Raw genomic sequence first — 27400 nt, forward strand, 5'->3', positions numbered from 1 at the left:
GGTCTGAGTTTAAGGGATGGACAGTACTGTGAATGTAAGCTGGAATCCCAATCTGCTTCATATGTATTCCACTTAACCGAATTCAATGTCGCAATCATGCCCGGATTGTATCCAAGAAACATGCCATTCAAAGCAGGAACCAATACTGAGCATAGCGGTGTCGTTCACACCGGTCCACTTGCGACGTGCGGTGGAACTTGACTTTTTCAAGCACTTGAGAAGGAATATTTGAGAATTGGAAAGAACCTCATTTAAACACGAGAGGAACGCGCAGAAAATCCTCATAATCAGTGAGCAGCTACAGTAACCATGTAGGCTCGAAGGAGAGAAGCCCGCAATAAACAAGAGCCATCAGAGCAGTCAGAAGGCCAAGGAGTCTGTTCAGCCGACGGAATTCTCATTTCGCTCCACTGGCAAAAAGCTGCATAATGTGGCAAGACTTCGTGATCTGGAAGCCCTGCAATGAACTGAGAGCCGTCCGTCTGAAAAGAATCGAGTCCCGTTACTTCATGATTGGAGGCCATTGCCTTACTAACTGAACCGCATTCCGAACACCTGTTTCCATTACAGTCCGACAGCGGAGTCAATTTAAGCCGCACATCGCTAAATAACCGACAGGTACTGGATACACTTAGTTATGTCGCGCCAATCTGCTGCTGCCAATCAGCCTAAATCATATTGCTGTTTTCACCCATGTTATTGACGGCAAGTGAACCCACAAAAATGAATGCGAGGCTATTAACTCGTTATGTCCAAAACCGTAAGTGGAAGTTTCAACGTGATATTGTTTAAAAAAAAAAAAAAGCTTATCGGAAAATCCATGACTGTAATACATTTAAAAAAGTATGTACTTTCTAAGATGATAAACGTCACGTGCGCTTCTGTAAAGAGTCGCCCCACACTTTTCTGACTGCCTTCAATTTTTCAGATGGACTCTTTGCCTCCCATTTTCGTTTTTAAATATTTCTGTATACTGTATATACAGTACATATACTGCATATATATAGTACTGTATATGCATTGACAACTGCCATTGGCACACACATATACAGTATATACAGTATATGTATGTATAAAACCATTAGGAGCAGATTATAACCTATATACTTTTATCTGAAGAACGGAGTTCTACTAATCAATAGTAAGCTTCTATAATACTTTCAGTTTCAGAAATTTCCACTTTCTAAGACTGCGTTTTTTCCCCGGCTCACTGTAGATTTTTTCGTGGTTTAATCTTTAGTTCTGCTTCTGTGTATCTGTGTGGATGAGTCTGCTTTTGAACGAAACTAATTTGCATCACAAATCTAATCTACTGTTGATAAGGGTTATGTGTATTCCAAAAGTTGATATGCCAAGACGATAATGGATCATGTTACACATAACCTTAATGCAGTTTACTTTCTGGGAACAATGACTTTTTAATATGACTTTCAAATATTGTGCAACATAATCTCAGTGTTGCTCTGAACTGTGTTCTTCAGTCATTTTTGAGGTGCACTGGGAAAGGAGTTCAATAAATTAAAATGTGATTGATTAAATATAAATATATATGTTTTTGATACAATAAATAATTTTGCAAATCCGTTCCCTAATGTCCCTTTAAATTTCTTTTAAGTTGACTGCTAATAGTATAATTAAACACCTTAGCCATCCTGTACCATTGTCTTTTCTTATTCCTCCCTCCCGGCAGATGATACAGGACCACTGACACTCGCACCAGTAGATTCAGGGACAGTTTCTTCCCACAAGATGTAAGGCTGCTGAATTGTCAATCATAAGAACAAATATTGTAATATAACAAACAGTGTTTATATAATACTTGTATACTGTATACTACACTATAAAATGTATGTACTGCACATAAACAGTATATGTTGCATCTTATGTATACTTTTTAGATATTGACTTTATTTTATTTATGTCAACTGTCCTTTGGAGATGTACAAGTTCGAATTATTTTTGTATTTGACAGTGGTCCTAAAATTAAACAAATGATATTGCGTTGCACTTTCAGAGGAGGCATATAATACTGTGCTGGTGTCAGCGTTTTTTTTTCCCCACAGGTTTCAGGAACTGAAAGCATAACTGAGCATGTGGTATGGAAACAGGAGAACAGAGTACATCAGGAGAGCTCATCGTGTTTTCTAATAACAGAAATGACATACAAGTAAGAATTTCATTACTTTTTAGTCTTGGGTTTGTTTTAGTATAATTTTGTAATCAATATTTTAACACTTCCTTTAATATTTCTATCTGTTACTAGCGCGATCTATTGGTGAAATCTTTAACTATTTTTCATATGAAAATTTCATTTCTTAACATGGATTAATTGATCAATTACTGAAACTGATTATTGATTCATGTATTGTCATCGGAAGTGAGTAAGTGTGCAAAATTTCAAGTAATTTGGATAATAGGAAGTGGGTTAAATATTGATTACAAGATACAGTGCATCCGGAAAGTATTCACAGCGCATCACTTTTTCCACATTTTGTTATGTTACAGCCTTATTCCAAAATGGATTAAATTCATTTTTTTCCTCAGAATTCTACACACAACACCCCATAATGACAATGTGAAAAAAGTTTACTTGAGGTTTTTGCAAATTTATTAAAAATAAAAAAATTGAGAAAGCACATGTACATAAGTATTCACAGCCTTTGCTATGAAGCTCGAAATTGAGGTCAGGTGCATCCTGTTTCCCCTGATCATCCTTGAGATGTTTCTGTAGCTTAATTGGAGTCCACCTGTGGTAAATTCAGTTGACTGGACATGATTTGGAAAGGCACACACCTGTCTATATAAGGTCCCACAGTTGACAGTTCATGTCAGAGCACAAACCAAGCATGAAGTCAAAGGAATTGTCTGTAGACCTCCAAGACAGGATTGTCTCGAGGCACATATCTGGGGAAGGTTACAGAAAAATTTCTGCTGCTTTGAAGGTCCCAGTGAGCACAGTGGCCTCCATCATCCGTAAGTGGAAGAAGTTCGAAACCACCAGGACTCTTCCTAGAGCTGGCCGGCCATCTAAACTGAGTGATAGGGGGAGAAGGGCCTTAGTCAGGGAGGTGACCAAGAACCCGTTGGTCACTCTGTCAGAGCTCCAGAGGTCCTCTGTGGAGAGAGGAGAACCTTCCTGAAGGACAACCATCTCTGCAGCAACCCACCAATCAGGCCTGTATGGTAGAGTGGCCAGACGGAAGCCACTCCTTAGTAAAAGGCACATGGCAGCCCGCCTGGAGTTTGCCAAAAGGCACCTGAAGGACTCTCAGACCATGAGAAAGAAAATTCTCTGGTCTGATGAGACAAAGATTGAACTCTTTGGTGTGAATGCCAGGCGTCACGTTTGGAGGAAACCTGGCACCATCCCTACAGTCAAGCATGGTGGTGGCAGCATCATGCTGTGGGGATGTTTTTCAGTGGCAGGAACTGGGAGACTAGTCAGGATAAAGGGAAAGATGACTGCAGCAATGTACAGAGACATCCTGGATGAAAACCTGCTCCAGAGCGCTCTTGACCTCAGACTGGGGCGACAGTTCATCTTTCAGCAGGACAACGACCCTAAGCACACAGCCAAGATATCAAAGGAGTGGCTTCAGGACAACTCTGTGAATGTCCTTGAGTGGCTCAGCCAGAGCCCAGACTTGAATCCGATTGAACATCTCTGGTAAGATCTTAAAAGGGCTGTGCACCGACGCTTCCCATCCAACCTGATGGAGCTTGAGAGGTGCTGCAAAGAGGAATGGGCGAAACTGGCCAAGGATAGGTGTGCCAAGCTTGTGGCATCATATTCAAAAAGACTTGAGGCTGTAATTGCTGCCAAAGGTGCATCGACAAAGTATTGAGCAAAGGCTGTGAATACTTATGTACATGTGATTTCTCAGTTTTTTTATTTTTAATAAATTTGCAAAAACCTCAAGTAAACTTTTTTCACGTTGTCATTATGGAGTGTTGTGTGCAGAATTCTGAGGAAAAAAAAATGAATTTAATCCATTTTGGAATAAGGCTGTAACATAACAAAAGGTGGAAAAAGTGATGTGCTGTGAATACTTTCTGGATGCACTGTATGTACCAGACAACAAACAGGTGAAGTTAAATAAGTATGGTAATAATAACTCAAGTATCCCAACAGAAATCAATGCATGAAAAACACAAAACCTCAGCTATCACAGGAGATTAGCTGCCATTTTAATAAACAACCAAAATATGGGACTAGTTTTTGAAAGTTGTACATTTAATTAAAACCTTAAAATGACACTTGATCTCAAGTTAAAATGTCTACTGTAAAGTATGAAAACCCAACACTCAGAAGTCAACTGCACACACTAGCGCTGAACTCAGCGTACAGTGATTTCTTTGTTTTTATATGTACCCTTTCTGGTGACTGGACAAATGATCTTTCTGACTCAGAGGTGTGTTGGAGGTTAGCAAGTTTACTATAGACATCCTTAGTGGATTGTAGGCTGGACACCACTATGGGGCCATGATGGGAGCAAGCATGCGGGATAAAAATCAAAGGACTATAATTTATGTGCTCAGGTAGGCACGTCACACTTTAGGAACCCCACCACAGATAGTGATATAAAGTTCCTCTTGATTTTCACCCTAGCTTATTTTTCTGTTGAGTCACCTTTAAATAACATAAATAAAATCTACTTTTCTTTTTAATTACAGTCAAATCATTGTATTTCTCATTAGACTGTAAAGACTTTGCTGGCGAATCTGGATGTTGCATTAAAGTTAATAATCAAATGCACTGTACACTCTGAATACTTTTGGAGGTGGCAAAAGAAACCAATACACTTCCTTAAAATTTGTCTATTATTTACAAACATCCTATTAACATTAGTCTTATATTCACCTTTCTGAATATCTATAGAGTTATTTTAAAAAAATCAAGTTTTGAACTCTATGAAACAATGCAATCAAAAGTAAAGAAGCAAAAGTGTGTTGTTTTAGAAATATGCTGTTATTCCTCATTTTGCTAAACTGACATATTTCTTGTTCATAAAAACATACATTTCGTGGGCTGAAATGAGTGATAGATAATAATAGAGGCAGCAATTATACACCAAGTTGCTAACTTATTAGGTTCACTCCCCAACTTCACACAAATTCAACATTCGAACAAGTCATACATCACATGATAACAGTGTGTGGTATAAACCGGGCAGGCTAGCATTTCTAGGATCAGTTAGTGTTCAGCTGTCATTAGGATGTGCAAATGAGTGGCCTTTGTGACTTTCAACATGGTAGTTGGCGCTAGGCATGCCAGTCCTAGCATCTGGCAATGGCTTTCTTCGTGGGCTTTTCACATTTACCCATGTCAAGGGTTTACCGAGAATAGTGTAAAAAGAAAACTACACTTAATGGTTCTATAATGGCACTTTACTGGGCTGTGTGATTCATCATGGACCTATCGCTTGGCAAAGAATTGTTTCATTCCGGGAAGGGTTCTTTGAATATAAAATTGGTTCGGGCTTTAAAAATGTTCTTAAATATATGGACAAAAGAGAATATTTAATTTATACTAGGCAGGATACGACTATAGACATTAAAATGTCCCTAATATGTGGCTAAAACAGAAATATTTAATTTATAGTAGGCAGGATACTAACATATGAAGAAAACCTGATCTTAGCCTCGGTGATTGTGTGCATCGAGTCCTTTTAAAATCATGAAACTATTACTATTTCACAAAACTGTTATCATCTGTTCATCATGTGGCCTGCAGGGGATGCACCATCTCCCGAAACCTGACACGTATAGACAGCCACAAGTTCAGCAACATAAGTTTTTATTTTTCTGTGGGAAACGCTTCTTAAATCATTTGCCACCTGCACAGTGCAGTTACAACCATACACAATAATAAAGCAACCCGTTTCTTCTTTCTTCTTCTTTGCCTTTGTCTCCATTTCTGTGTCCTTCTACCTCCACTCCTCCTCCAGCAAGTCTTGTCATCTTCCTCCCAACTTTGTTTCCCATAGAAGTGACAGTGGGCTTCTTTTATCCAACACTTGGAAGTACTTCCGGTGACCGTTAGCGTGGTCCAGAAGAACTTCTGGGTGAGTCAGAAACCCCATAAAGTAGGGCTTCACAGTCCCTGCAGCATCCACCCAACAAGGTTATGCCAAACTCTGCCTGTGGGAATCTGAGGCACCGCTGCAACCCAAGGGAGCCGCCATCTAGTGCTCCAGGGGAGATATTGCTCTGTATATATCCTCTCCTTCAGTCCTTTCACTATGGAGGCAACCCAGCCAGGTAAGGGCACCGGTCATCCACCGCAATGGTTATATATAGATCTAAATAAATAGTTTCTTTCTGGCTCTTTAATGTGGATAGTTCTTTTGAAAACTAAAAATTGTTCCCCAGTGGCATCTCTCTGAAAAAAAAACATTTTGGCACCTTCATTTTTAAGAGTGTACCAACAATAGTGATTCTGTAGATGAAAACAGCCTGTGTTTCAGAGGGTTCAAAAGGGAATGGTGAAAATTATAAAGGCAGACTGACTGACTACAATCAGGTAAATCAAATGCAGTTCAGCTTTAGTGTATAGAATGTCATCTTAGAACACACCACTTATCTGACATTATCTTGAATGGACTGCAGCAGCATAAGACTATGTCCAGTGTCAATGTTGCCACTGAAACACATGAAAGCATGTCTCCAGTGGACACAGGAGCATCAAAAAAGAACCACCGTGAAATGGAAAATAAGTTTGCTTGATTAGAGGAATCCAGGTTCCTTTTACATCATACAGATGAAAGGATCAGAGTTTGGTGTAAGGGGCATGAGCCATTCTGTTTGGTCAACAGCACACGCCAGTGATGGCCGTGTGATGGTGTGAGGAATGTTTTTCTGGCATTCATTAGGACCCTGATACCCATTGAAGAAAATGTGAGTGGCGTGGCATATCCGAAGATCATTGCTGACCACGTTTTTCCATTTCTGGCTAAAGATTCAGGTGAACATTCCAGCATTAAGGTCTCATGTCATAAAACACTTATCATCACAAAGGAACGTGACATCAAGTTTTCTTTGCTGTAGTGGCCTGCACATTTCCCTGATTTTAACCCTATCCAGTATCTTTGGGATGAGGTATAAGGGGCTGGATGAAGCAAGATGATGCAACTGTCTAATTTACAGCAATACAATTATTTTCACATGGTACTATGTCATCTCTCACAACAACCCAGCCACAGGGGATGCACAAACCAGTGTGTTTCTTCGTGCCAGTCCCAAGCCCGTATAAATGGGGAGGGTTACGTCAGGAAGGGCATCTGGTGTAAAACTTTGCCAAATCAATATGCGGACAACAATACAAATTTCCATACTGGATCAGTCAAGCCCCGGGTTAACAATGACTGCCACCAGTACTGTTAGCCAACAGGGTGCTGGCGGAAATTGGGCTACTGTTGGCAGAAGAAGGAAAAGAAGAGGGGGGAGACGTGTCCGGACGCAGGAGGAGAGGAGGAAAGTAAAGAGAGTGGAACTGAGGGTAGGAACTTTGAATGTTGGCAGTATGACTGGTAAAGGGAGAGTTTTAGCAGATATGATGGAGAGAAGGAAGGTTGATATATTGTGCGTGCAAGAGACTAAATGGAAGGGGAGTAAGGCCTTTGTTCTATCATGGTGTGGATGGGAGGAGAAATGGGGTAGGAGTTATTCTAAAGGAACAGTATGTCAAGAGTGTTTTGGAGGTGAAAAGAGTGTCAGGCAGAGTAATGATTATGAAGCTGGAAATTGGAGGTGAGATGATGAATATTGTTAGTGCATATGCACCGCAAGTTGGGTGTGCAATGGGTGAGAAAGAATTGGATGAAGTGATGAACAGTGTACCCAAGGGACCGAAAGTGTTGATTGGAGTGGATTTCATTGGGCATGTTGGTGAAGGGAACAGTGGAGACGAGGAGGTGATGGGTAGGTATGGTGTCAAGGAGAGGAATGAAGAAGGTTAGACGATAGTGGATTTTTCCAAAAGGATGGACATAGCTATGGTGAATACGTATGAGGGAGGAACATAGGGTTACATACAAGAGTGGAGGAAGATACACACAAGTAGATTACATTCTATGCAGAAGAGTTGATCTGAAGGAGATTGAAGACTGCAAAGTGGTGGCAGGGGAAAGTGTAGTTAAGCATAGGATGGTGGTCTGTAGGATAACGTTGGAGATCAAGGAGAGGAAGAGAGTGAGGACAGAGCCAAGGATCAAATAGTGGAAGATGAAAAAAGAAGACTGCAAGGTTGAGTTTAGGGAGGAGGTGAGACAGGCACTGGGTGGCAGTGAAGAGTTGCCAGACAGCTGGGAAACTACAGCAGATGTAGTAAGGGTGATTGCAAGAAGAGTGCTTGGCGTGACATCTGGAAAGAGGAAGGAGGAAATGGAAACCTGGTGGTGGAATGATGAAATACAGGAGAGTATACAGAGGAAGAGGATGGCAAAGAAGAAGTGGGATAGTCAGAGAGATGCAGAAAGTAGACAAGAGTACAAGGAGATAAGGCACAAGGTGAAGAGAGAGGTGGCGAAGGCTAAGGAAAAGGTGTATGACGAGTTGTATGAAAGGCTGGACACTAAGGAGGGAGAAAAGGACCTGTACTGAGTGGCTAGACAGAGGGACCGAGCTGGGAAAGATGTGCAGCAGGTTAGGGTGATAAAGGATAAAGATGGAAATGTACTCACAAGTGAGGAGAGTGTGTTGAGCAGATGGAAAGAGTACTTTGAGAGGCTGATGAATGAAGAGAACGAGAGAGAGAAGAGGTTGGATGATATGGAGATAGTGAATCAGGAAGTGCAACGGATTAGCAAGGAGGAAGTAAGGACAGCTGTGAAGAGGATGAAAAATGGGAAGGCTGTTGATCCAAATGACATATCTGTGGAAGCATGGAGGTGTTTAGGAGAGATGGCAGTTGAGTTTTTAACCAGATTGTTTAATGGAATCTTGGAAAGTGAGAGTATGCCTGAGGAGTGCAGAAGAAGTGTACTGATGCTGATATTTAAGAATAAGGGGAATGTGCAGGACTGCAATAACCATAGGGGAATAAATTTGATGAGCCACAGCATGAAGTTATGGGAATGAGTAGTGGAAGCTAGGTTAAGAAGTGAGGTGATGATTAGTGAGCAGCAGTATGGTTTCATGCCAAGAAAGTGGACCACACTCAGGTGAGGGGACGCTGGCGCACGCATGTTGTTGCCGCTCCTCCCTGTAAACAACACTTTTCGCAAAATTCGCCTAATTCTACACTTTCTTACATTTGTTTTATTTCTTTTATTGTACGTATAGTTCATGGATACAGCTGACTCGAATTGTATGGATTTGGCTTATATTTACAAATTTTATGGACTCTACTTTGACTGGGAACAGCTGAGTCTGCGGATCACGGGACGAGAACCTTCAAGCATTTCTTTGTGCCTGGCAATCTAGGACCTCGGGATGATCTGTCTCCATGATTATATTAAATTCGCTTTGCTGATCTGCTCCCGTTTCATCTTACAGTACTCTACGACTGGGAACTGATCTGATGTTCATATTAACCTGGCTTTTGGCTCCGGGGCGATCACGCCTGAAATTACCAAGAGTTACTGTTTGTGGCTGTGTATTGGAACCTCCAACTCCTGCTACCTCCTCCTGCTATGCTTTCTGCTGATTGCTATGGCTGCTCACCTACGCTACCACACCCGCCTGTCCTACCGGTTCCACTGTGCTGTGCTGCTTCTCCACTGCTATTCAGATAAGTATTACTCAGCATCATGCTAAAATACTCTCATGACAAACTCCTTCTTATTAAACAGTTTGTCCAGAGCAATTGGTCTGACTGCAACATCCTAAAGGACGCCGGTATTTTGCAGCGCCTGAAATATATACATCGCGGGTCAGGTTGCCGCCACTGCTGGGCTGCGAATGAAAAGACCACCGGCAGCATTTGCTCAGGAATACGCCGTCCTTCTCATGACCCTGGAAATAGAATTGTCAGTGTGCCAAATTTGCATTATGTGGAAATAAACCCTGATTGCGGCTCTGTGCAGAAAGAAGCCTCATTATGTAATATTGCACTGTTTAACTCGAGGTCTCTTAATGGCAAAGCATTGGTGTTGTCAGAACTCATCACTGACACCAAACTTGATAGTCTGTGTCTAACGGAGACTTGGCAAAAACCAAACGAATTTGCGTGTCTCACAGAGGCGACTCCAGTTGGTTTCACTTCCCACTCAGAGCCTCGCAGCTCAAGACAAGGCGGCGGGCTTGCAGTAATTATCAGAGAAGACTTAAACGTTAAAAGAATCCCAATTGACTGCCCATTGTCTTTTGAGTGCCTGGCTCTTAAACTAATAACGGAATCAGGTCCTGTCTCACTCATTGTTCTTTATCGTCCCCCAAAATACAATGCATCCTTCTTATCCGATCTGATTGAACTTTTGACCCACCTAAGCTCTTACTCTCAGAGAATTATCCTTCTTGGTGATTTCAACATCCATATTGACACCCCCACATCTAAACTGAGAAATGAATTCCTGTCCTTACTGGACTGTTTTGACTTGACACAACATGTTGATTTTCCAACCCATTCTGGCGGTCATATATTGGACCTGATCTGAACTTCTGGACTATCTGTTGCCAACATTTACAGCACTGATTTGGGACTCTCTGACCATAAAGCAATATTTTTCACTGTCTCATTACCTCTCCCACCTCTTACCTGTAAACAACAAATTTCTTACAGAAACCTTAAAAATATCTGTCCCTCTATCCTTTCTGGATCCATTTCTGATCTTTTACTGTCTGCACCTATTCCACCAACACTAGATAGTTTTGTTCACCACTATAACACAGCCCTTCACTCAGCATTAGATAAAACAGCTCCTTTAAAACATAAGGAGGTTTCCTTTAAACGCTCAGCTCCTTGGTATAACTCAGAATTGCGATCTATGAAAGCAGCTGGCCGACGTCTTGAGAGAATGTCACGTAAGACTGGCCTCACCGTGCACATCCAGGCTTTCTCTGACCACCAAAGAGCTTACAGAGAAGCACTAACTTCTGCCAAGAACACCCATTATGGCAGAATAATAGAAAGTGGCCATGATAACCCAAGGATTTTGTTCTCTGTAGTTAATAAACTACTCGAACCCGCATCTGGTCCAACTACCTCTTCTACTGAAGTCTGTGAGGAATTCCTCCACTTTTTCCGTAACAAAATTAAAGATCTAAATAATTCAACTAACATAAATACATCATCTGTTTATATCTCTCTCTGTTTTCCCACTCCATCCAGCTCCTTCTCTAAGTTCTCACCAGTCACATCTGCGTTTGTTAATAACCTGCTTTGTAAGATGAGGCCGACTACTTGTGTACTGGACCCCATCCCCACCACACTACTTAAATCCTGCCTTCATGCCATAATCCCGACTGTTACAACAATAATAAACTCATCCCTTGACACTGGCTCCGTGCCGCTCACTTTTAAAATTGCTTCTGTAACCCCAATGTTAAAAAAGTCTGGCCTTGATGCTGACAATCTTAACAATTTCCGGCCTATTTCCCACTTACCTTTCCTGTCAAAAGTTCTTGAGCGTGTTGTAGCTTCCCAACTCACCAATTACCTAACCTCTAATAATTTGATGGAACCCTTTCAGTCTGGTTTCAGGGCGCGGCACAGCTGTGAAACTGCTCTGCTACGGGTAACCAATGATTTGCTTATGGCAGCAGACTCTGGACAAACTAGCATATTAATTCTGTTAGACCTCAGTGCAGCATTTGACACTGTTAGACATGACATCCTACTGTCCAGAATGGAAAACATGCTGGGTATCTCTGGCACTGCCCTCCAGTGGTTCAAGTCCTATCTGACTGATAGGCAAGAGTTTGTTAGTCTTAGCAACAGCAGATCCAGCTCAGCGCCAGTCAGACAAGGAGTCCCTCAGGGCTCTGTCCTCGGTCCTCTGCTTTTCTGTATTTATATGCTTCCCCTTGGCCATATTATCCGTAGTTATGGATTGGGTTATCATTTTTATGCAGATGATACTCAGCTCTACTTCAATGTTAAAAGTGGAACTTCATCAGAGCTTTCTCAGCTCACAACCTGCCTTAGTGAAATTAAAACCTGGATGGAGCAGAACTCTTTAAAATTAAATTGCAATAAAACTGAACTCCTGCAAATTGGGACTAAAATGCAACTTAATAAAATGAGCTCCTTCCCAGTCCATCTTGGCAGTGATCTCATCAGACCTGCCTCTACTGTAAAAAATCTTGGTGTCATTTTTGATTCCTCCCTCACTTATTCCGCCCACATAAATCACATTAAGAAACTTTCTTCCTTTCACCTCCGTAACATATCCCGTGTTCGCTCCTTCCTCTCCTTCTCTAATGCTGAGAAACTTGTCCATGCTTTTATCACATCCCGCATCGATTATTGTAATTCCCTACTGGCAGGTGCCCCTTCTAATCTTATATCACAGCTCCAGCTTATTCAAAACTCAGCTGCAAGAGTCCTTACTCGAACCAGCAGCAGCTAGCACATCACACCCATCCTGCTCCGTCTTCACTGGCTCCCTGTGTCCTACAGAATCGAATATAAAATCCTACTAATAACCTACAAAGCTTTAAATAACCTCGCACCAAACTACATCAGTGACCTTCTCCATCACTATGTGCCTGCCCGCCCACTAAGGTCCTCTGATTCTGGTAATCTTGTTGTGCCCCTCACTAATCTATACTCCATGGGTGACAGGGCCTTCAGCTGTATAGCGCCCAGACTCTGGAATGACCTACCAAAATTAATCAGGTCAGTTGACTCCATGAATTCTTTTAAAAAACAACTCAAAACTCATCTGTTCAGGAAGGCTTTTAGCTCTACTTGACTTTATTACCCTTCTCTCAGTTTACTTCTCTGTCAAGATGCTAATGTAACCTGTATGTGTGTGCTAGACCATCAATTATGTTGTCTGTTTCTTTTTCAGAATTTACTGTCTTAATCTTTTTTATTTATTTATCTAGTTTGTACAATGCTATATACTGTATATTCTGCCGTTCTTTATTTATTCTGTAAGTGCCTTGAGCATGGGAAAGGCGCTATATAAATAAAATGTATTATTATTATTAATGTTTGCTCTGAGGATGTTGATAGAGAAGTTCAGAAAAGGCCAGAAGGAGTTGCATTGCATCTTTGTGGACCTGGAGAAAGCATATGACAGGTTGCCTCAGAAGGAGCTATAGTATTGTATTAGGAAGTCAGGGGTGGCAGAGAAGTACGTAAGAGTTGTACAGAATATGTACGAGTGAAGTGTGACAGTGGTGAGGTCTGCGGTAGGAGCGACTGATGCATTCAAGGTGTAGGTGGGATTACATCAGGGATCAGCTCTGAGCCCTTTCTTATTTGCAATGGTGATGGACAGTATGACAGACGAGATTAGACAGGAGTCCCCATGGACTATGATGTTTGCTGATGACATTGTGATCTGTAGCGATAGTAGGGAGCAGGTTGAGGAGACCCTGGAGAGGTGGAGATATGTTCTAGAGAGGAGAGGAATGAAGGTCCGTAGGAACAAGACAGAATACATGTGTGTAAATGAGAGGGAGGTCAGTGGAATGGTGAAGATGCAGGGAATAGAGTTGGCGAAGATGGATGAGTTTAAATACTTGGGATCAACAGTACAGAGTAATGGGGATTGTGGAAGAGAGGTGAAAAAGAGAGTGCAGGCAGGGTGGAATGGATGGAGAAGAGTGTCAGGAGTAATTTGTGACAGACGAGTATCAGCAAGAGTGAAAGGGAAGGTCTACAGGATGGCAGTGAGACCAGCTATGTTATATGGGTTGGAGACAGTGGCACTGACCAGAAAGCAAGAGACAAAGCTGGAGGTAGCAGAGTTAAAGATGCTAAGATTTGCATTGGGTGTGACAAGGATGGACAGGATTCGAAATGAGTACATTAGAGGGTCAGCTCAAGTTGGATGGTTGGGAGACAAAGTCAGAGAGGCGAGATTGCATTGGACATGTGCAGAGGAGAGATGCTGGGTATATTGGGAGAAGGATGCTAAGGATAGAGCTGCCAGGGAAGAGGAAAAGAGGAAGGCCTAAGCGAAAGTTTATGGATGTGGTGAGAGAGGACATGCAGGTGATGGGTGTAACAGAACAAGATGCAGAGGACAGAAAGACATGGAAGAAGATGATCCACTGTGGCAACACCTAACAGAAGCAGCCGAAAGAAGAAGATGTCATCTCAAACAATGCATCCAGCATCTTGCAGAATCCACACCTGGATGAATTCATACTGTTCTGAAGGCCTTATGAGAAACAACATGCTACCAGATAGATGTACCTAATAAACTCGCCACTCTGAATATACATTGTAAAAAAAACAAATTTTTGGCTGTCTTTTTTAGATGGTCTTGTTCTTGAACTGGATTTATCACACAGTTAAATACTCCAAGCAGAACTACCAGATGTTCTACTTTTATATCAAGTGATAGCACTTCTTGATCATAAACTAATCTAGAGTACTTGATTAATATCAAAACAGTTAAGATATACTTAATTTTTCAAACACATCTGCTACTATATGTTGGCCAATTTTTACTTTAGTAAGTCTTGACTGACAAAAATCTGTTTTGTGTTTGTGATGATATTCTCATTTTCTGGACTTTGTGTGGACTGGATGATTATTAAGTTATGTTCTGATACTGCATGTAGTTTATATTAAAATAGTACAGTCTATGTGTGTGTCCAGTCACTCTGAGCAATCTGATAGTTCAGCTTGGCTTTGGTGTAATTGGCCAGCTTGGCTTATGGTGACATGATCGAAAGAGGAAGTGCAAGTGTAAGACAGAAGAGAAGGAGTAAAGACTCACGAAGCATACCGTGACTTGCCTTCAAAGATGGGAAGTATAAAAGTGGACAGGAGGCAAGCAAGAGTCTGAGAAGAAGGTTTTACGGGAGTGCATTCAGGAGAGTAAGCGCTGGTCAATAGAGGTTCAGACACATGACAATACCAAGGAGGGCACATGTAAGGCAAAAGATATTGAATATTTTAACATGAACTCTCTTATGTGTCTTTGGCAGATAATATGGCTAGTAATAAATATATACTAAAAATAATGTAATTGTCCTTTATCAGTTTTATGGCTGTACCTTCTAAACAGTGCTAAAAATCACAATGGAGCAGAGGTATCTAAATAGAAAGAATGAGCCAGACCTGAATAATGTTAACATTTTGTTTCTTGTGGCCATTAATCAACATTTTAAAAAATGGCACCTACAATATTCAAGATGACATCATCTTCATAGCTCGGAATGCATCATCTTTGCTGATGTTTGGCTGCTGGTCAGCATTCAGACAAGCATCAGAAAAGCTTTGTGTTGAGGGTGGCTTAAAATATTGTGTGGAACATTTTTTAGTATATCTTTTAAAAAGCAAAGATTCCCAATAAAAATCTCAAACAAGGTCTTTACACCAGGCATGTCAAACACGCGGCCCCCGGGCCGCATGCGGCCCGCAACAGAAATCTAGGACAGATCCTAGTTAGCACTGAAGTTGTACAAAATGATTACTATCGTTTGTGATTGAATCATTCTACATCTTCAGTGTTACTTATTGACTTTTCTTACTTCTGCCTTCTGACAAAAGCGCGTTTTCCCATGGCATTACGGTACCGGAAACGTCATCTGCTGATATAGCCACGAGTCTTGTCCAAAGTTAATGAGCCGCAGCGTCACAACTGAAGTGCTAGGCTGCAGCAGCGGGCAGCAGGGGTGACCGTAGGCATGTGCAAACTGTGCACCTGCACAGTGCAGCCAAATCCCAGGGGCCGCCACGCCAATATATATTGAATATAAAACAGAAAGAGAAAATAACAACACAGCTGACAGCAATGTGGCCGAAAAACATTGTGTTTCTTGTTAATTAGTACGCTGTATTTACAAATTTGCTAGAGTTGGAGCAGTAAGCTATATGTAGTATTATAACGTTCTGCCGTAATGAGAATATCATGGGCCGCCACTTGGTTTTCAAGTTACAGACACGCGCATATAGAAGCGTGTCATGAGCACGAGGCGGCTATGCAGTGTCTGCAACGGATGTGGCCATCCGCCGTGCATAAGCTACCGTATTGACATTGGCAGGCGAAGGGGCCACCAATTCTTTCTCTGCCCACGGCTGCCACAAGCCTAGAGCCGCCCCTGCTAAGGCTACACTACTGGCTGGGCTGCTGAGACTGGCCACTGGGCAGAACTGACCATCACGAGTAGTAATGGCCCGCATATTTTCACATTTTTTTGCTCTAGTTTCATGTAATTTTGTGCTAGTATTGTAACGAACAGTTAGTGCAGACTACAGCTGAAGATCTGAAGTGGACACGAGATGTTGGTGAGTTGTTTATTAACATATTTTTGTGATTTTGAGTTTGTAAAATTATTGTAGGTCAGGTGGCTTTTTGCATATCGGCTTATTTTACAATATAAACTTTGAAGTAAACTTAGTAAAGTAAAATTTGATTTTTGGAGGATTTGTTTTCCAACTTGAATTACTGAGCAATGAATTCAGTGAACATTTTCGTGATTTCAGTTCACACAAACAGGGCATTTAGTAGTGATCTTCAAGGTTTCAATCAGTTTGAAGAGCCAACTTCTGTACACATTTTGAACCACAGGGTGGCAGTAGAGTGAAGCTGATACCTGACTATGTAGCTGGAGCTGTAAATGAATAAATAAATAAAATAAATGAACTGCCAGAGAGAATAGTTAATCAGAGAAGGAAGGTGAACTGTATTGTACTGCATATGCATATGCATTTGCAATCATAAAGGCAAAGTTCTCTTTTTGGAATATTACAGTAACCAGAGCCTCATATCTCTATTAATGTTGTCAGTGGGAAGTAACTGTAGGGAAATGTGTTATTTGTGGAAGCAAGAGATCTTTTATACTCAAATTTAAATAATGCATTTACAATTTTTGTCTTTTAAATTATTATTTTTTCAAACCAACAGCATTTGATTTTTCTCTTAGATCACAGTTTAATACAGACTGCAAAGACTAAATCAGTGATTAGTTCTGAAAAAATCTGTCATATTTGTTTTTTTTAAAGTAGTTTCAGACCAAATTAAAAATGCTTCCATCAAGTCAGTCTAGTAACCAGTAATAACTCATTAAAAGTGAACTTAGAGCTAGCAGCTTTCTAGTTTTCAAGTCAATTATTAATTTATTAGTACAGGTTTCTCAGAATGTCAGCCCATGTACCAGTTAAACCGTGTCAAGAGACATCATTGATTGAAACAACACACATTTAAATGTCTTGAAAGATTTGTGAGACCTCTAAAGTAAGGGTAACAGATAGATAACCGGAGAAATCTGGCAAAAAAAAAATATGTCAGAATCAGAATATCTTTATTGTCATTGTAACAAATACAACGAAATTAGGTGCAGTCCCTGTGGTTTCAAAATATAAATAAATAGAATTAAAAAAGGATAAGAAGAAATAAGGTAGAACACAAACATTCAACATAACATTGAATATGTGTAGGTTACAAGGGATGCAGAAAAAAATTATAGTTCATGGATAACTGCAATCCTTTCCTGAGAAATAATTGTAACAGTGGGATTAATAAAATATTGATCAGAGTGCTTTTATAATGGTATACAACAATTAAAAGCTTACCAGAGCTAATATTCCGCATTGATATAAAATTCATGACAAATCAATGGATTGCATAATCTCTTACCTATTGTGGCCACCAGGCAGTGCTCCAGACACAGACACACACAGGTCAGGACACAAGTGTAAAAGCAGAAAGAGCTTTTGGTGTGGGGAAACTCTTCTCAGGCAAGATAAGAACACAAGCACACAGCAATGCTTTTCTTCTCTCTGTCTTCTCTTTCTCTCTTTTCATCACTGCCTGTACTCCTCCACACAAGCATTGTCCTCCTTCCTCCTGTCTATGGCTAGCAGCTCCTTATCCCCAGAAGTACTTCAGGTGTTCCCAAAGCTTGTCCCTGAGGCACTTCCAGATAAAGCTGGAGCCTCACAAAGTAGGTCTCCCCAGTCCCTGCAGCACACCCTGGTGGCACCCACAGATCCCAATAGGGCTGAGCCGGCAAACTCCAAGTCCCATGATGCCCTGTGGGAATCCGTACTATGCTCCAACCCAAGGGGGTTGTGTCATCTAGTGCCCCGTGACATACAAAGCCATGTGCAAATTATCCTCCCCGTCTGTTCTTCTATGCTGCAGGTGTCCCGTTCAATATTTACCTCAGAAGGAAAAAGATCAGAGTTGTGTGCCATCTGTGATTCATTTTTGCCTTGAGTACAATGACCCCAGATAAGCAATGACTCCTTTAAACGTGGCAATGGAGAAACAAAGGTTCAGAAGATAGGATGATGGATTTAAAAAAATGTTTAAATGTTTTACTTTTACAGCTCAAGAAATCCAAAAGTCTTATTTTCAAGTGTTGATCGCCTTTTAAACTCAGTTCCATTAGCACTGAAAGCATCAGAGGCAAAAAGTGAAAATTTTGCAGTATATGTAAAGAAAAGGTAAATAATATTAGACTTGCTATAAATTTTGTTTTTAAATTTTGTTGAGCCTCCACTAGCTCAGCATTGTGAGCTAAAATGCTTCACTAAAATTAGTTTATCTCAACTTTATAGAATATTACTTAATTAAAACAGTCCACTTGTGTTTTAGACCATTTATACAAGTTTCTTTAAAGAATTTTTTGATCTACTTATCAACAATGTTCTTGAAATAGTAAATTGTTAATTAGGTTCTAGCATTTTTCCAGATTCTTCCAATACTGCTGTAATTAAGCCTCTGTTCAAGAAAAATAACCTTTATTATTATACCTTAGACAATTATAGGCCAATCTCCAATTTGCCTTTTCTCAGTAAATACAAAACATCACAAACTACAGAAGCTGTGTTGCAACAACAGGAGATCTGAGTGCGCCACTAGCAGAGGAGCTAACCTGCTTCTTTGCTCGTTTTGAATCATCACAACAGCAGCACTCACCTGCTCCAGCCCTGCTCCCACCCTCACCGGGTTCCTGCACCACTCCACTCACTGTAATGGGGCACGATGTCAGACGAGTGCTCCTGGCAGTGAACCCCAAGAAGGCTGCCGGCCCAGATGGAGTGCCTGGTAGCTCACCTTTATCTTTATCAAAATCTTCAACCTCTTCCTAGCCCAGGTAGTCATTCCATCCTGCCTAAAATCAGCCACAATCATTCCAGTGCCGAAGAAGTCTCCCATCACCAGCCTAAATGATTATCGCCCTGTGGCCGTCACTCCAGTAATCATGAAGTGCTTCGAGAGACTGGTTCTCCAGCACATCAAGGTCTATCTCCCCCAAGACTTCGAGCCCTACCAATTCACATATCGCATGAACAGATCCACAGAAGACGCAATTGCTGTAGCTCTCCACTCTGTGCTGAGCCATCTGGAGCAGCAGCAGAGCTACGTCCGGATGTTGTTTGTGGATTACAGCTCAGCTTTTAATACAATCATTCCTGATATTCTCATCACCAAATTGATCACTCTTGGCCTCCCCCCTCTCACATGTGTCTGGATAAATGACTTTCTTACCAACTGGCTCCAGACTGTGAGACTCGGACCCCACCACTCCTCCATTCGCACACTGAACACCTGTACCCCGCAAGGCTGTGTGCTGAGCCCCGTTCTGTACTGTCTCTACACCCACAACTGCAATCCGGCCCACAACAACAACCTCATCGTCAAGTTTGCTGATGATACCACAGTGGTCGGACTCATCTCATAGGGAGACGAGGCAGCTTACAGAGAGGAGGTCCTGAAGTTGGCAGCCTGGTGTTCAAAGAACAATCTGGCTCTGAACACCAAGAAAACCAAGGAGATCATTGTCGACTTCAGGAGGCACAGCACCGACTTAGCCCCCCTTTACATCAACGGCGAGTGTGTGGAGAGGGTCCATACCTTCCGGTTTCTTGACGTCCTTATCTTCGCTGACATCTCCTGGACAGACAACATCACAGCAGTCATCAAGAAGGCTCAGCAGCGGTTACACTTCCTAAGGGTCCTCAGAAAGCACAACCTGGACTCCAGCCTGCTACTGATCTCGTCCATCGAGAACCTGCTGACATATTGTATCACAGTATGGTACGGCAGCTGCACCATGGCAGACTGGAAGAGGCTTCAGCGAGTAGTAAAGGCAGCACAGAAGATCATCGGCTGCCCTCTCCCCTCCTTGATGGACATTTACACCTCCCGCTGCCTCAGCAGAGCAAAAAACATCATCAAGGACAGCTCCCACCCTGGCTCTGATCTGTTTGACCTGCTGCCCTCAGGGAGGTGCTACAGGTGCATCACAACAAGGACAAACAGACTCAAGAACAGTTTTTTCCCAAAAGCCATCACCATTCTAAACTCACACATGCACTGACTACACAGTCTAACCCCCCAACCCCTGGACTTCCTTCTATCCATCAACTGTGCAACATCCAATATCTAAATGGTACTGATAATAACTGTGTAATATCTGTATACTGTACAATATCATTACTCTCAGGGTCCAACATCCACTACTCACTGCACATGATCATCATTATTGTGCAATATTTAAATTATGTGCAATAACCCAATAGTGCAATAGTTATTTATTCTTTCCAGTATTTAAATAATGTGCAATAACTCGATTTAGTTATTATTCTTTCCATTTGTATATACTGTAGCATCGCAGAACTTTTTTTTTTTTTTTGCAACTTTTTGCACCATTTGTTTATTTGTTTATTTACTTGTGTTCTACATATATGTGTGCACTGAAGGAGCTGCTTTTAATCTCATTGTACATATGTATAGTGACAATAAAAGGCATTCTACTGTATTCTATTCTAAAATTCTAGATAAAGTAGTTTTTCAACAGTTAAGTGATTATTTTAAATAAAAATTCGTAACAGTTCAAATAAAGTTGGTAAATGATCTATGAATTAATGCAGATGCAAATAAAATATCTGTACTTGTTCTGCTATAATTGTGCACACTCTTTGATACTATAGATCATGATATTCTTATAAACCATTGGATAGGGCTTTTGGGTACTGCCTTAGGCTGATTTAAATCACATATAACTGAAAGAAATTTCTTTGTCAGTTATGGAGATTGTGCATCAAAAATACATAATATTCTATATGGTGTACCGCGGGGATAAATTTTGGGACCATTATTATTTTCACTCTATATGCTTCTGTTAGGCCGATTAATTTCAAAATATAATGTAAATTACCATAGCATGGAGCACGCGATGATACAGCGCATTGCTGCACCCACCACATGATAAACCAACTTGGCATCCCAGATTGTGACCCGAGTGTAGCCACGCAACGGGCTGACACCTCAGCACCACACTAGTTCAGATGGAGTGGAACAGTGTAAGGTTTTTTATCATGGCTGGAGTGCCAATTCTGCCACCAACCTCCAAGTTTTTCCCTGCTTTTTGGTGGGCCTACCCAGGACGGAGCAATTGCAGGTTAAGGGCCTTACTCAAGGGCCCAACAGAGCAGAGTCCCTTTTGGCATTTATGGGATTCGAACCGGCAACCTTCCGATTGCCAGAGCAGATCCCTAGCCTCAGAGCCACCACTCCACCGTACATTGCAAGGGTGTGTTCTTTTATGACTTTTAAAGATGCCATTAAATTAATACATGTGTTTGTATTTAGCGAACTAGATTACTGCAATGCTCTCCTTCAGGGCTACCTTCAAAGGACGTAAATCGGCTACAGCTTGTCCAGAATGCAACAGCAAGAATTTTAACCAAAAGGAAAAAATATGACCATGTATCCCCAATGTTAATATCTTTACATTGGCTGCCACTGTCCTTTAGAATCGATTTTAAAATATGTCTACCTGTATATAAGGCTTTAAACAATCTTACCCCTTCCTACATTTCAGAATGCCTGTATCCTTATGTACCCAATCACAATCTTTGATCTTCAAATTCTGGTTTGCTTGTTATTCCTAGATCTAAGCATAAAAGAACTGGTGAAGCAGCTTTCTGTTCTTATGCACCTAAAATATAGAATAATTTACCAATAGAAATATGCAAGGTGAAATCTGTGGAGCATTTCAAAAAACTTCTAAAAACCCTTTTTTTTATTCTGGCTTTCCAGTAATTATATCATAATATGGTGATCTGATTTAAATTTTAGCTACTTGATGCGCTAATCAGTACCCAACATTAATCCATTGCTTTTTTATACTTTGTGTCTCCCATTGTATGCACAGAGTGCTCTACAGTAATCCCTCGCTATATCGCGCTTTGACTTTCGCGGCTTCACTCTATCGCGGATTTTATATATAAGCGTATCAAAATATATATCGCGGATTTTTCGCTGGTTTGTGGTTTTCTGCTGACAATGGGTTTTTGAATTTCCTCAGTTGGTTTGCCCAGTTGATTTCATACAAGGGACACTATTGGCGGATGGCTGAGAAGCTACCTAATCAGAGCACGTATTACGTATTAAATAAAACTCCTCAATGATATACGATACGTATGTTCGTGCGTAGTATATAAACAGTGTGTTTACATACATAATTTCAACTACCAGTAATCTTACCTAATATCTAAGAGAATGTAAAGGGTTTATGCTGTATAACTGTGCAGGAAATGTTTATAAGAGTGTGGGAGAGTTTATAAGGGCTTAAAATATATTGAGAGCAGGGGGGCTGTTCGCACCCCTAGAGGATACGGACACTCCTCTAAAAATGCTGAAAGACTACCTTCATATTGCTCCCTTCCGGCTTTGTCAAGCGACATGCTTCCCGCACGGTGCTTCGCATACTTAAAAGCTTGAATGGCACGTATTGATTTTTGATTGTTTGCTTTTCTCTGTCTCTCTCACTCTCTCTGACATTCTCTGCTCCTGACGGAGGGGGTGTGAGCAGAGGGGCTGTTTGCACACTGGCCTAGAGGATATGGACGCTCTTCTAAAAAATGCTGAAAGACTACCTTTACATTGTACATCCTTGCAGCTGCTTTGTCCGGCGGTGCTTCGCATACTTAAAAGCCCAAACAGCACCTATTGATTTTTGATTGTTTGCTTTTCTCTCTCTCTCTCTCTCTCTCTCTCTCTCTCTCTCTCTCTGACATTCTCTATTCCTGAGGCGCACTCCTTTGAAGAGGAAGATATGTTTGCATTCTTTTAATTGTGAGATGGAACTGTCATCTCTGTCTTGTCATGGAGCACAGTTTAAACTTTTGAAAAAGAGACAAATGTTTGTTTGCAGTGTTTGAATAAAGTTCTTGACTCTCTACAACCTCCTGTGTTTCTGTGCAAATGTGTGACCCAAGCGTGACAATATAAAAATAACCATATAAACATATGGTTTTTACTTTGTGGATTTTCACCTTTTGCGGGGGGTTCTGGAACACAACCCCCGCGATCGAGGAGGGATCACTGTATTCTACAGTCTCCTGGGGTACTGGAGGAACCGAGGAGGTCTTTAAATCTTTTATTATCAACTGTGCTACCTGTATCAACTAGGTTCAGTAGAGGGTGGGCAACCAGTTGACCTAGGTCATGCTGACTTTCATGATGCAGAAACTGATTACCATCAGGCTTAGCTATTTGATTTCTTGTTACTGTCTTCTGACTGTGGCCCTCCAGAGGTTTGTTTTTCTCCTATGGGCCATTGTAGGATTTTTTTGTTTTCCTCTCCTCTGTGTTAGCTGGTCAAACAATCACATTTAGGAATCAAGAACTTCACCTACATACTAAATCAATGGAATTCGCTATGGACTGTTACTATGTACATATGCCTAGGTAAAATCTAGATATACACTGTATGTATTTACCATATTAATTAGATGTGGTTGTTCTATTGTCTGCCTTAATGTGTAAATATTTTAATTAGAAAACCTTTTTCTGATAAGAGTGAAGGTTTGTTTTGCACTTTTGTAGTTAAATTGTGCTTAACAACATCTGGTTAATTTTATATTTAGTATACTGATATTTATTAGAAAGTATCATAGTATTAATTAATGATAATAAGCTAAGCAAATGAAGTATATCTTTGTTTTTGTTGATTAATCTGTGGAAAGCTCTTTGCATTGCATGTAAATGTATGATAAGGTACCATTTTAATGTTATTATTATTAGATGTGGTGGCTTATAGTGGCAACTCACTTAAAGAGGGAATCTCTGTGGATGAATTTATGAAGGTATTCCTTGTGACATTAACTTTATTTTAGGCAAGGTAGACCTCCCCTCTCATCTTCTGTCCCACGGGAAACTTCATATTTCTCTGTCCTTTGCCTTATGGTGTCCGCTCATAAACTCAGACCATTAAAAATAAAAGGCCCCAAGATGTTTTGGTCTAAATTAGAGATCCTGAATCAGAATTATGCTCCTTTATCAGAAGAAGAAAAGAAACATTCCGAATATCTTGTGCAGATATATGAGGATATACTGGAGTTAAACTTTAATGAATGCAATTCCACCCAGACTGAAATGTACTGAACTGGTCATTCTCAAACTTTATGTAAAGGTACTTACCTGATGTCCATTACTATCAATATTTGTTTTTGAATGATTGTTTTAATAGACCCTGAAGAAGTATATTTCATTAGCCAGACGTTATTGCAGCAAAGTAGAAGAAAAAATAATAATATAGACATTAAGACTGCCTAGTAGTCTAATACAAGGTATGTCTCTTTACATTCCTACATGGGAACTGTTCATAAGACAATGAACTGATCAAAATTACTGTGAAAAACAATTGCCCCTCTAATTGATTTCTTCACTTCTAAAGTAGGTTATGAGCTTGATGATTTTCACCAAACTTGAGCTAAGAAGTTTTTAATTTGGGTGAGGTCGGTGGATGGATGAGTGGTAAACAATGTTTAATATTACTAGACATTATGAGTACATGATGCTGCCCTACTGATTGGCTACTGCTCTAGCTGTCTTTCACGTATTCATAAATTACATTTTCAAGGATGTGTTAGGGTCTCTTGTTCACATACTCTATATAGCAATTATATCCTGATTTTTTTTTTCCAAAGTATGGAACAACATAGTCAATATATTAGATAAGTTTTATTGTGTCTTAGGAAAGAGCATTGTTAGTCAAGCTTGAAAACTGCACTTTTAACAAATGTGCTGTTATCTTTGTTGGATATAATGTTTCTAGATTAGGGCTTAGAATTGATCAATCCAGGGTAACTTCCATTTTAAACTGGGTGATTCAGGAAAATGTAAAACAAGCAATTTATTGTTTTTTTTTTTTAACTATTATTGCCTTAATAGTCACTCAGTTTCCTCTTTAACTAAAACATGTTCTAATCTGTATTGATAAAACCAAGTGGCTCAGGAATCATTTGGTTCTTTAATGGAAATGTTCAGTACTATCCCCATATTGCTATATCCTGATGTCTTCCTGCAATTTGAAATTTCAGTTTATGCCACCAGTGTTGTTGCAGGTACCAGTCTTTCTCAGAAATTCCCAAATAGGGATAGAGAACATCCTTGTGGTTATATCTCTAAAATCTTTGTAATTAAGAACAATTAACAATTAAGCTTTCACTTGAAGAATGGTGCCACTAGTTCTGGGGTGCTGAACATCCATTTCTCTCATAAATAGACAACAAAGTTTAAGTGTATCATAAAATTCTTTAATGTCTAAACTTTCGTTAGGCAGAGTGATCATTATTTTGTTTACCCATTTCAATTGTCTCATTTCCTGTCATTCAGTTGATAAAAATACAAATACAAATGCTTTGTCCAGACAATTTGAAAAAAGGTGATTGTTTTATTATTCTACTAAATACAGCCCAGGAAAACTATGAAAGCCCAAAAATAGTTCCAATTGGTAAACTCTATATACCATATTCAGTGAAAAGCAGCGGTTTACTTTGGTCTCGTTGTTTTGTTAGGTTCATCCTGAAATCACTCAAACCGCTGTAATTTAACAAGCACTTTTTGTTTGCCCTTGACTTTTTTGGGGATAGAAGGGAAATCTTTCTCTTAAAATAACTAGAGTGAAACTTTTTTAGACTAGAAACATGAAATTAAGTGTGTATTTTGAAATTAGATAGTGAAGGAAGTTGAAATGTCACTTGTCCAATCTGATTAACAATAGTGTAAGGACCAATGAATCTTGCAGCCAGTTTCTGGAATGTGACCTTCATTTGAATGTCTGACATTGTGAGACACCTACTTCCCAAGCCAATGCCTCTTGGGATGATTTTATGCTATTGTCCATAACGGCATACACAAATAGGTCAGTGCATTTTGGATTCATGCTATAGGAGTTCTCCTTTATTTTATTTGGTCCAGTTCCTGTGGTTGTTCAAAAAGATTAATCCTGGGTCTCCATTAAGAGGTATTTATGTCCTGAAAATGCTGCATCAGTTCAATTGATGTTGTTTTATTATGTTATTAGATCACCTAACATGAAAGATACCAACTAACTACTCTTAAGTTCTTTTCTTCATGAGAGATAGGAAGAAATGTCAAAACCAGCTATAAACTTTTAACCTCTTGCCTATCTCACTCTTTGTATTATCCACCACATTTTGAACCCTAGGGACCTTTAATGGAACGCTGCTTGCTGATTGGGACTGTCGTTTATTTTTAAATCTTTACTTCCACCCAGTTTTTCCACCAAAAGATGTCTTCTCAAAAGTGTCTTCTAGACAAACTAGACAAAAAATGGACAATGTAGCTTGTTGACTACTCTAGTAATAATTGACTTTTACATTTTTACTTGAAAATTATATTTATTTGCATTAAAACTGATTAACTGGGCAAGACGTGCCATGGTCAAAGAGGTGATCAAGAATGCAACATTCACTCTAAGAGAGCTTCAGAAGGCCTCTGCTTAGATAAGAGAACCTGTCAAAAGTACAATTATCTCAGCAGCACTCCACCAATTAGGCGTTTATGTTAGAGTGGCCAGATGGAAGAATCTTTTGCCAAATGGCATATTAAGGGCATGAGGGAAAAGATTCTCTGGTTTGAATTATTCACGCAAAACTACAAGCACTATGTCTGGTGAAGATCAGGCACTGCTCCTTACCTACCTAATTCCATTCCTACAGAGAAGCACAGTGGTGGCATCATCATGGTGGTTCTTCTCATGGGGGTTCTTCTTAGCATCAGGGAAGGGGTGAACAATTAGAATTGAGGAAAGGATGACTATAGACAAATACAAGTAAATCCTTCAACAAAACCTGCGCCAGACTTCACACAACCTCAGCCTGGGACAATGAATTACCTTTCAGCATGACAATGACCCAAAGCATATACAGTAGCCAAGACAGCTACACTGGCTTCAGGAAAAGTCTGGGACTGTTCCTGAGCGGCCAAGTCAAAGCCCACACTTAAATTAAAACGAACATTGGTGGAGAGAAGAGGAAGACAGCAGTTTACAGATGCTTCCCATCCAT

This window comes from Erpetoichthys calabaricus, chromosome 5 (assembly GCF_900747795.2).
Source record: "Erpetoichthys calabaricus chromosome 5, fErpCal1.3, whole genome shotgun sequence".
NCBI lineage: Eukaryota > Metazoa > Chordata > Cladistia > Polypteriformes > Polypteridae > Erpetoichthys > Erpetoichthys calabaricus.